Genomic DNA, 6,316 nt, shown 5'->3' on the forward strand with positions numbered 1-6,316 from the left:
AGGCAAAAAAAATTTACTTACTATCTGTTAAACATCCAAAAAGGAAGCAGATGATTAAGTCAATGAACAGAAAGCTACATGGATTAGATAAGAACATATAACTTGGCTCTAAGATGATGGAGAAGGAAAAGACATCTCATGGGTGGCTTCTCCTTAAGAGAAATGGGAATCTCAGCTTATTAGAAAAAACAATTTGGGAGGTTACTACTTTAACTCAGAGACTGTAAACTAAACCTCTGTTGAGCAGGTGTGTGTGTGTGTGTGTGTACGTGCACAAAGAGGAGCAAGAAGGGGTGATTGGAGCAGGAATCAAGTCTTGAACAGCTTCCCACTGCAATCGATAAGGCCATGCCATAGTTTGACGTCAATGGCAATACTCTGTGATGTCCACTACCACTGCCTTCTTCCAGCTGAAGAGGAAGTATCCTGTACCGGCCCCTGCTGCTACTGCAATGCAGAGGTACCCATTGTAGGTCATGAAGATGAGCATGAAGAAGTAGCTTATGGCCACCTGGATGATGTGCAGCACTGTTTGCAGGAGGTGAGGAAAGCTCAGCATCTGCTGCCCAACAGTTTTGTGTGTTTACATAAGGATGGTTCCATTTGGTCCTGGGACAGGCATGGAATTGTAGCAAATGCTGACTTGTGACTTACACAGCAGGCTCTCTCGGGCTATCTTGAGTCCTTCATAGAACACTGCTAGTATAAACACTGCCACAAAAGCTCCAGCCATTTCTCCAGCTGTATTGATCACCAAACCGGAAAACAGTAGTTCCACGTTCTTAAAGCCAAAGTAGAAGACCATAGGCATCATCATCATCAAGTTGCTCTCTCCTCCACCACGGGAGTGTGAGGCTGAAGTGGTTGGGTGATGGCGAGGAGGTTGCACGGTACTGTTGGAGTCCATATAGCTCATCCCTGTATCATGGGAATGATCCATTTTTTCCAGGAAAAGTTGACAGTCAGCAGAAGATTCTTCCCAGGTCGAGTCCAGCCACTAGCGCCTCTCTCTCCGAATCTTAGCCTGTCAACCCCTCACGACTCCTCAAATGGCCCCTCCACTTCTACCCAGCTCCACATGTCCACGACCGCCACCGAGGCCGAGGATTCCCGCCCCCAACATTTGTAATTCTTAACAGTGTAGCATATTTACAAAGATTGGAAAGACATTTAATAAAATGTTAATGATAGGACTGTGGGTTGTTTTATTGCCTTTATGCTGTTCAATATTTTTTCAGTTTTCTATGATGAACCTGTCTTAATTTATAAACTGAAAAAAAATACGTGAACAGTGTTTTAAGGCATCTGCTAAAATGTTAACTAAAAATAGTATCCCATTTTAATTTCAATTCACCGATTCATAATGTTAGTATTAAATATTTTTCTTTTGTGTACTTTGTTAAATAAAAAAGAATTAAAAATTATCTGTTTGGATTAATAATCTTTGGATAATAGTCACCGAAAGTATGTATTTTTTCTTTTATTAAAACCATATGCAAGATCGTAGCATTCTTGCTTTATTTTAGAGCAGTTTAGTCTGTGTTAAGCATTTCAACTTAAGTCTGGCTGCCTGAGTTTATAGACTTAGCTCTGCGACTTTCCAGCCCATGACTGTAGAAAACTACTTCCCCTCTCGAATTTTTAGTTTCCTTTGAATTGGAATCTTAATAGCATCTATATTAAAAAGGTAATAAAAAAGCAGTTTATCATCATTGCCATGATATATGATTAACTTGTTTTTGATTTATGTTTCTGTGGGTCTAGCAATATTATTTAAAGAGAATTTTGAAGGCTGTTTTACATTAAAAATTATTTATGTTCTGAGCTCTGAAAAGTTAAATAGCATAGCTCTAACCAACTCCTCTACGACCCAACATTGAAAATCAGTAATAATCTACATTATCTAATCCTTATAACAAATTCGTGAAGTCGGCAGAGTGGTATTTTCATTTTACATGTATGGACATTGAGGCCCAGAGAGGTGAAAGAAGCCCCAGAAGCCACAGAGGAGGCCAGAGTAAAGCAGAGGGCTTCCAACTTGCAGACCTCACTGGCCACACTGTGCACAAGCAATTGCTTTCCAGTTGAGTTTAACTTTTAATTCCAATATGGCCTCTCTGGTTTCTCCTCTGATCTGTGCTGGGTCCATCATTCCATCCCAATCTCCCACACTCTTCCCATCAACCAAGCTGTGCTGTACAGTGAACTTTCCCACCAACAGACTTATGCTTATATTGGTGCTTTGCCAGAAGTGCCTACCATCCTTCAAGGCTAAAATCACCTTCTTCATCCTTCATAAAATATTTCCTAATTTACTTCATTTGGTGCTCTGTTTAATTTTACCCTGTTTTAAATCCTGATAACTCTTTGTTTTTCCTCTTACTCAGCACTTATAATGCTCTGTTTTGCATTTCAGTTATTTGGGTGTTTGTCTTCTCTCAACACTTCTGCTATTTATCTTAAAACCCCTTAAACTACCCAGCGTAAAAATGACTTAAAATGGGAGATGCCTAATGGACATGTATTGAATGAATGAATGAGTTAATGATGTAGCAGGCAAATAAGTACATATTTTAAAATATTTATTTCTGAAACAAGCTTGGAGGCACACATCATAATGTATAGAAATACCTCCCTTTGCCTGAGTATTTTAATATAGCAAGTGACTTACAGATTCTATCTGCATTTCATTCATGAAAATTTTTTCAGGTTTTAAAAATAGGAGTCTTGGGCTAGGCGCAGTGGCTCATGCCTGTAATCCCAGCATTTTGGGAGGCCAAGACAGGCGGATCACGAGGTCAGGAGTTTGAGACCAGCCTGGCCAATATGGTAAAACCCCGTCTGTATTAAAAATACAAAAATTAGCTGGGCGTGGTGGGGCACGCGCCTGTAGTCCTAGCTGCTCGGAAGGCTGAGGCAGAAGAATTGCTTGAACCTGGAAGGTGGAAGTTGCAGTGAGCCGAGATCTCTCCACTTCACTCCAGCTGGGTGACAGAGCAAGACTCCATCTCAAAAAAAATGGGGGAGTCTTGTTCAGTTGTCCTTGGGTCTGATCTCATTAATATACTGAAAATGAATTTTCTTTCCTTTTCTGGCACATTAACTCCTACAGACCACAGAGATGAGGCACTCAGAGAGAATTTCCTGAATACCAAACAGATCAGAGAGTGAGGGCTGGAGCCCATTGTTGACAGATATGCAGCCAATCTTTTCCTGGTGGGTCAGGGTGTTCCTGCGCAGGGCAACATCATATTCAGCTGATTTGTTTCACAGACTGCTCAGTATGGTTAGACAGACTGGTTGAGAATGCTGTCTTACATACGGCGTAGTGGATGATATAATATTATCTAATGCAAAATATGATTCTAGAAATTGGGAGAAATATGCATTTCCAGTTTTAATGCTCTTCATCATTTCTTAAGACATGAGTTTTATGTGGTTTTAGATAGATCTAAGTGGTTTATGCAGTATATCTTATCTATTAAGAAGTCTTGAACTTCTTGAATATGCAAACTAAAGGTATAAAAATAAATTTGGATTTTCGAACCAAAGAACCTGTGTTTTTGAAAAATAATTTGGGAAGGGGAGAAAATGGTGAGATGTAGGTCAAAAGATACAAACTTATTTAATATTAGTAAGTCTAGAGATCTAGTATATAGTAGAAGGATTATAGCTAATAGTATCATATTATTAACTATATTGTATATTGAAAATTTGCTAAGAGAGTTGATATCAGATGCTCCTATGACAAAAAAGTAACTATGAAAAGTGAAGGATATGTTAATTTGCTTACTTACAGCAATTATTTCACTATGCACACGTGTAACAAAGCATTATGTTGTATATGCCAAATATATACAATACAAATAAATAATTTGAAAAATAAATTTTATGTTTACAATATTTTAATTTAAAAAATTAGAAGGCCTGGCTGGGCATGGTGGCTCACATCTGTAATCCCAGCTCTTTGGGAGGCCAAGGTGGGTGGATCACCTGAGGTTGGGAGTTCGAGACCAGCCTGGCCAACATGGTGAAACCCCATCTCTACTAAAAATACAAAATTAGCCGAATGTGGTGGCACATGTCTGTAATCCCAGCAACTTGGGAGGTTGAGGCAGAGAATCGTTTGAACCCAGGAGTCAGAGGTTGCAGTGAGCCAAGATCATGCTACTGCACTCCAGCCTGGGCAACAGGAGTGAAACCCCATCTCAAAAAAAAGAAAAAAAAACTCCATCACAAAAAAAAAGAAAAAAAAAAATTAGAAGGCCTTAGCTTTTTTGGATGATAAGCTACTTTTTATTGTCTGAAATTCTTAGTAACCCCAATGTAAATGAAAGTCAACTTTGCCAAAAAGGAAGTGCAATGGGAATTTCCAGAACATTACCAGCAATGAATGTCTCAGAGGCTTGGAGATGAGCCAGATGAAACTAAATTAACAGATGGATGATCTCAGAATATTTGATGAAAAGAGTTTTTAACAGGATCTCCCCCACATCCCAAAACAATCAATGTAGCTCTTAAAGTTGGAGCTTGGGATCAGAAAACTCACCTCCTTTGGGGTGGAGTGATGTGGTGAAAAACTATGGACCTTAGAGTTAAACTGATCTGTATTTAAATCCCCCATCTCAGCCGCTTTCCAGCTATGCTGTGGTAGTTAATTTTATGTGTCAACCTGATGGAGCCATGGGATGCCCAGACATTTGTTTAGGCATTATTTTGGGTATGTCTGTGAGGATGTTTTTAGATGAGATTAAAATTTGAATCCGTAGACTAAGGCAGATTGCCCTCCCAGTGTAAGTGGGCCCCATCCAATCTGTTGAAGTCCTGGAGAGAACAAAAGACTGAGTAAGAGAGAATTCACACTCCCCGCTTGACTGCTGGGACATCAGTATTCTCCTGCCTTCAGACTCAGAGTAAACCTTACACCATCAGCTCTTCTGACTCTCGGACCTTCAGACTCAGACTAGAACTGTTACCATTGGCGCTCTTGGGCCTCCAGCTTGCAAAATGCAGATCTTGGGACTTCTCGGTCTCCATAATTATATGAGCCAATTCCTCAAAATAAATATTTGTATTATACTAAGATAAATATCACACACACACGCATACACACCCCCCATTCGATCTGTTTTCTCTGAAGAACTGAGACTAAAACATATGTGATCTTGGATAAGCTGATTAACCTTTCAATTTCTGGATTCAAAAAGCACAAAATATTGCCGATCATTAGAGAAAATATTTGTGATGTATTTTATATGTATCTATAAGCTAAGCATCCAATATTTTAAATCTGTTATTGTTACTGTTTCCCTCAGGATTTAGATAGCATTGTTCCAAAAAATAATTATCTTGCTGTTTGTATTTTAGGTAACATAGAAAATAGTTTGTAAATGGAAGGTGAGTCAAAGTAGCTTAAATGAAATATTTTTAAAGTATATTCAGTTTTCCTTCAAAAGCCTCGAAGTGTATCTATAACTTTAAATAATAAAGTCTTGAAAATTAAACCAAACTTTGACATTAGTACTTTATATGCACCATGTTCCTTTATTATGTGCTTTGATTTTGAGACCTCCTGAATCTTCACTGGGTTTCTGTTGTACCAAACTTGGCAAGCTAAGCCAAGGAGGAAATAGGACATGTCTCTCTCGATGGACAATAAAGTGTTCCCTCTTGTTTACAGCACTCTTTCCCTATTAGGTCATGCCAATTTGGAGACTGAAAAAAACATGGCATTGAGACTACTTAGAGGGCATTTTAATCTGGCTACATAGAACTTCATGTGCTATTTGGGGCACACATTTATTATGGCCCCAGTGAATAGAACAAATCCTGACCACGAGGACCAATAGAACATCGTTTATCACATTACACTGGTATCCAACTCCCACTCAGCAAAGCTGGAACAAATAATCCAAGCTTGATTATAATTGACCAGGCTATGGACTCAACCCTAGAAATGAATCTTGGGGGTAGCAGTCACTGAGCCCATGTAGGCAACAGGGCCAGACCCAAGTGAAATTGTGAAGCTGTGAATATTGCCTTTTGGTGACCTTCATCTCCTATTTGTATCCTATTTTCCTCCTTTCCAGGCCAACTTTTATTATGTACCTTGTTTCTTTTTTGTGATCTCTCTAAATGCTTTATTCCTGTTGCAGTTAAAGCTGATTTATATTTTGGAATCAGTGGCTATTTTACCCTTTCAGTTGTATTTGTCTTTTAAACAAAGATGGCAGCTATAGAGCAATGCCTAGCATAAAGATGCCAATTTGGAGACTTTCAGTTCCATCTCTACCAATTAGTTGGTACGTAGCCTTTC

At 38.9% G+C, this 6,316-nt stretch overlaps 1 pseudogene; it reads right to left on the bottom strand.

Moving 5' to 3' along the window:
* Positions 1-361: 361 nt before the first annotated feature.
* On the bottom strand, positions 362-940 carry LOC129033651 (high affinity copper uptake protein 1-like; annotated as a pseudogene).
* Between the last annotated feature and the right edge of the window lie 5,376 nt (positions 941-6,316).

The sequence above is a fragment of the Pongo pygmaeus genome, chromosome 2, assembly GCF_028885625.2.
Source record: "Pongo pygmaeus isolate AG05252 chromosome 2, NHGRI_mPonPyg2-v2.0_pri, whole genome shotgun sequence".
Classification (NCBI taxonomy): domain Eukaryota; kingdom Metazoa; phylum Chordata; class Mammalia; order Primates; family Hominidae; genus Pongo; species Pongo pygmaeus.